Raw genomic sequence first — 5,360 nt, 5'->3', positions numbered from 1 at the left:
GAGGGAGATGCAAGAGGGAAGAGATATGGGAACATATGTATATGTATAACTGATTCACTTTGTTGTAAAGCAGAAACTAACACACCATTGTAAAACAGTTATACTCCAATAAAGATGTTAAAAAAAAACAACAGTGAGAGGCCCGCGTACAGCAAAAAAAAAAAAAAATAGACAACTGGTGGGAACATACTGTATAGCACAGGGAACTCGACCTAATGCACTGTGGCAACCTAAATGGGAGGGAGTCCAAAAGGGAGGGGATATCTGTATGTGTATGGCTGATTCATTTTGTTGTGCAGTGGAGGCTAAGAAAACATTGTAAAGCAACCATACTCCAATAAAAATTAATTTTAAAAAATCGATAAAAGGATAGTGGTATTGGAGTGAATCTACTACATGAAGCAATGACCTGTTGTGTTTGCACTACAGTCTGATAAAAGCACAAAAATGTTTGTTAAATCTTATGTTGTAAGTTTTTCAATTGAAGTATAGTTGATTTATTAAAATATTGTGTTAGTTTCAGGTGTACAGCAACGTGATTCAATTATACATATATTTTTTCAGATTATTTTCCATTATGTTATTACAAGATATTGAATATAGTTCCCTGTGTTATACAGTATATCTTTATTGCTTATCTATTTTATGTATAATAGAAAAATACAGAACGCTTCACAAATTTGCACGTGATGCTTGCACAGGGGCCGTGCTAATCTTCTCACTCTTGTTCCAATTTTAGTATATGTGTTGTCGAAGTGAGCACTAATTTGTTGTTGTTGTTGTTTTTTAAGCAAACATACAAATAAAAAAATGTTTTTATTAAGGAAATGAGCTAGTTGAATGTTAGCACTTTCCAATCATTATGTACTAATAGGGGGACATTTATCTGTCTTGTTAATTCTCTCTGCCTTAAAGTAAATTTCTCTGATAATTTTACCTTGGTCTCCTTAGACCTGTGGCGTTCTGTCTGAAGTCATGTGAATTATTACTAAACAAAGTAGAGGTGATTAAAAAAAGGAGGATGCAAACGATAACATTTCAGAAAAACTTAGTGTCAGAAAGTTACTCTGTGGTTCAAATAGAATAAGGCTGTGTATGAATGTGCCATCACATGCCAGCAGTTTCAAAGCTGAGTGGTTTCCCAGAGTCCTGTACACGTGTTCTCTGAATGGTAATTTTAGCAAATTAAACTGCTATAATAGGGATAGTGGTTTCATTACTGGTCCTTGCTGCTGCATACCAAGAAGGTGGTCATATTAACAACATCTGCTGAGTTATTTTTGTTTGCCAAAACCAGATAATTTATAACCAGAATGCAAAGCAGTTAGGTATAGCGATGTGCAAATACCTAGATTATCAACAAAGCAGAATTCTGTTCCTTTTTATGGTACGCCAAAGGCGTAAAATAATTTCCTACTATCCCTTGCTCTGTCCAGAGGATTTGAAGCTGTAGAAACAGGAATGAAGCAAAAAGTCCATTTAATCCTTAGCTTAAAGTACAGTTTAGTGCAAAGAAAGAACAAAACGTTTATGGATCCCACACTGGACCCATCAACATATGGCAAATTCCCAACAGCAAAGACAAAAGAATACATTACGGGCTTATTTGTACACATGTGAAATGCCATATTACTTGGATTCTGAGCCCAAAGGCTCTGTCAGGATGCTTCCCCTCTCAGATGCCCACGTAACTCCTAAAATCACACCAAGCTCCCACTCAGCTAGCAAATTAACTTCTGCTCTTAGCTGTCTGTGACCCTTTGCCCATTCATGCCCTTAGCCAATCTACCTAAAGGGGAGTCAGATCCATTTTTATAGAGCAGGAAAAAGAGGGGTTGGAAGACTTTTCCCAAGACAACCTGTCTCCCCTACCACACCACTCCATCACCTGACTCTCACCAGTTTCAACCCTGTTCTAGGCCATTCCCTGTGAATTCACTCCATCCTCTGGGTCACAGTAGAATTGTTTGAAGGGATACTTTTTACCTTCTGGGACTCAAATCTCACTCTGAAATGCCTGGATTTCTTTTGGCTCTGTGTTTTAAATTTTGTCTCTGGTTCACTAGTGAGAAAGTGGTTTTCATTCATTTTCTTGGGTCCTTAGCCACTGTCTCCACCACCCCACCCATCTGGTCAGCCTAGGCGAAGTTATAAAAAGTAGAGTGAGAGCGAGTGATTCTTTGGTCAGCCTGGGAGAAATAAAGCAGGTAACAGGCTTTCTCTGGACAGATCTTCTCAGGGCTTCAGACTCCCTACTCATCAAATCATTTATTCATGGGAAAAAAGGGAGAAGAAAGGACAAGAGACTCAAAAGATACCATCTTGATGCAATGTGTGGACCCTGTTTTAATCATGATGACAAACCTAATGAAAAAAGTCATTTTTGAGACACTTGGGACATTTTAATATGGATTAGATATTAGATGATACTAAGGAAATATCGCTCATTTTGCTAGGTGCAAAATGGAATTAGCATCATGCAGGAAAATGTCCACACTTTTGAGATGCCCATGGAAGCTTGTAGGTGAAATGACATACGGTCTAGATTTACTTTAAGATGCTTTAATAACAACAATAACAAAAGGGATGGATGAAGCAAGTGTGGAAAATCCTGGACAATCGTTCCACTTGGTGATGGGTTTTTAGGAATTTGTTATCTCATTTTCTTTATTTACATGCATATTTGAACATTTTAATTTATTGGATGTCTACTGGCCCAGTACTGATATAAGAAGGCAATCCCAAATAGTGTATGGGCGTCAGGGCCCGCATCTAGCCTGAAGCAGGCAAGTATAGTGTCAGAGACAGTAATTCTTAACCTTCACCTGCTTTATGGAGCACTTTAGAACACAGTGAAGGTAAGAATGGGAGATGCAGGATGAATGCAATACGTGATAATCCTTGTCCTCCTCGAATCTCAGTGCAGGTAAAGATGAGGTCATAGAGAAGGGAAATTTGCCTATTTTCTCTAGAAGGAGAGGGAGATTTGGTTTAGCCTTTTCCTTGGTGAGTCGACCCAATCCCACTTCGAAGCAAACAAGAAGCCTATAATTTGACCACATTGGTGGTCAAATTAACTGGCTTTAATAAGTTCCAGATCCACCGAATTTTCCATTCCTCCCAGATCAACATCTGTGTAAACACAGAAACCCCCAAACTGGGACCATCTCTCTTGGACATGGAGCAGATTAACAGGGAAAGGAACTGTGTGGTCAGGGGGCCTCAGATTTTGCCTCCGTCCTCTGGCTTGTAGGGAGAAGCTCGTGGGACTATCCTGAGGCTTTCACCATGGACAAGGGCACAGAGGGATCTAAGGCTGTCAGGACTTGAGAAACAAATGCATACTTTGAACAAAGTGGCAGCACGGAGCTTGGTAGCATTAGTCATGCAAAAATGAAAAGATGAAATAATCTCTGTGTAGGGAAGTTAGGTGCTCAAGCCAACTGACAGAGGCCTTATCCACCATATGGAGCATCCAAAGAATTTAGTACCTGATGCTAAATTTAGAAGACTTTGGAATAGGTGACCCTTTGGGGAATAAAAATAAACAGAATGGTGCATCTTTTGGTGGCCACACAGCTGTCTGTAGTATCACCTAATGAGGAGACTCATAATAACATTTCATGTTTGCAGATTGCTCTTTTCCAAATGCTTTGACATCTATATCCTGACAGCAACCCTGTAAATTAGGTAGGACAATTACCGTGATTCCTAGGTAAGGAAATTGACCTGTAGACCACTGTTCCAACAAGGCTGTTGGCAGAACAAGAACTAGAATTGGAGTTTCTACCACCCACAGGTGGTCTTCCTTCTACTCATCTCTATTTTCCTTTAGCTGAGAAAGCAGAATTCCTCCTCTAGTTTTCTTTGCCTGTTTCTTTTTCTTTTCTTTTTTTAAAATTTGGCCACGCTGTGTGGCTTGCAGGATCTTAGTTCCCCGACCAGGGACTGAACCCACACCCTTGGCAGTGAGAGCGCAGAGTCCTAACCGCTGCACCACCAGGGAATTCCCTTCTTTGCCTGCTTCTTAATGTGACTTTCCTTCAACTTGGAGTGGAGGGTCACCAGTACTCAGAATGCCCTGTGGCCCCGAAGACATCATTAATCAGTTCTGATCAGGTGCTCAGAGGGTTCAGGAACAATTGATCTTTGTCTCACTGTCACTCTCCTTGCTTTTTATTTTCTTATTCCATAACCTTTCCCCACAATGAGATGCTCATTATAACATAGTATAACATAGTATAACAATAATGACAGCATTTTAGAATCAACAAAAATAAATGGGTAGGGCTTCCCTGGTGGCGCAGTGGTTGAGAGCCTGCCTACCAATGCAGGGGACGTGGGTTCGAGCCCTGGTCCAGGAAGATCCCACATGCCGTGGAGCAACTAAGCCCATGTGCCACAACTACTGAGCCTGCACTCTACAGCCCGCGAGCCACAACTACTGAGCCCGTGTGCCACAACTACTGAAGCCCATGCGCCTAGAGACGGTGCTCCACAACAAGTGAAGCCACTGCAATGAAAAGCCCGCGCACCACAACAGAGTAGCCCACGCTCGCCGCAACTAGAGAAAGCCCGCGTGCAGCAACGAACACCCAACTCAGCCAAAAATAAATAAATAAAATAATATAATAATAAAAAAAGTAAATAAATAAATAATAAATGAGTAATCCTTGCTATTCAGGAGTAATGCCTTGTACCTTAAACTCTTGTGGCTAAATCCAGAAAGTTCAGTTTTGACTAAACCTAGAACTGAATTATTGGGTTTATTTGAAGATATTTACCACATTAAAATAAATATTTAACCTATATCTCAGCCTCTGCACCTTCCTATTGATATAACTATCAATAACATCTAGAAAGAGCCTAATATAATTCAGAGAGTCTCAAACCTGGCTGCGTATTAGAAGTTCCTGGAGAGCTTTTTAAAAATGTGATTGTCTAAGCCTCATCCCCAGAGATTTTAATTGTTTTGGGGTGGAGCCTCGCCAGAGATACTTTAAAAAATCTTCCCAGGGTTTAATTTTTCTCTGTGCACACAGTATGCCATAATCTTGATCACATCTGCCTTCCATTCTTTCAATATGTAAAAAATTGAGTCACGATTAATGTTCTTTAGTCGCTTGATTCCAACTCCACTACAAGAAATATTTGAAAAAGGCATTGTAGTCTTTACCAGAAACACAGGACAAAATTGTCTCTCTTATTTAGTGGCAAAAAGGAATGGCTCTGAGAATCTTAGGATTTAAAAGAATAAACTTTTCCACTCTTGTAAAGACTCAAAAGTAACTGCCGGGGGCTTCCCTGGTGGCGCAGGGGTTGAGAGTCCGCCTGCCGATGCAGGGGACGCGGGTTCGTGC

At 40.4% G+C, this 5,360-nt stretch overlaps 1 protein-coding gene and 1 non-coding gene across 5 annotated transcripts in view; both read right to left on the bottom strand.

Moving 5' to 3' along the window:
* RIPOR2 (RHO family interacting cell polarization regulator 2) overlaps positions 1 to 5,360 on the bottom strand; it is a 97,709-nt gene that overhangs the window by 78,620 nt on the left and 13,729 nt on the right. The gene's annotated exons all lie outside the window — the stretch shown is intronic.
* LOC112064379 (U6 spliceosomal RNA) lies at positions 657 to 763 on the bottom strand. Its single transcript, XR_002891493.1, has one exon. It is a non-coding gene; the product is annotated as a U6 spliceosomal RNA (small nuclear RNA).

This window comes from Physeter macrocephalus, chromosome 18 (assembly GCF_002837175.3).
Source record: "Physeter macrocephalus isolate SW-GA chromosome 18, ASM283717v5, whole genome shotgun sequence".
Taxonomy (NCBI): Eukaryota; Metazoa; Chordata; class Mammalia; order Artiodactyla; family Physeteridae; genus Physeter; species Physeter macrocephalus.
This window is presented reverse-complemented; position numbering and strand designations above follow the sequence as displayed.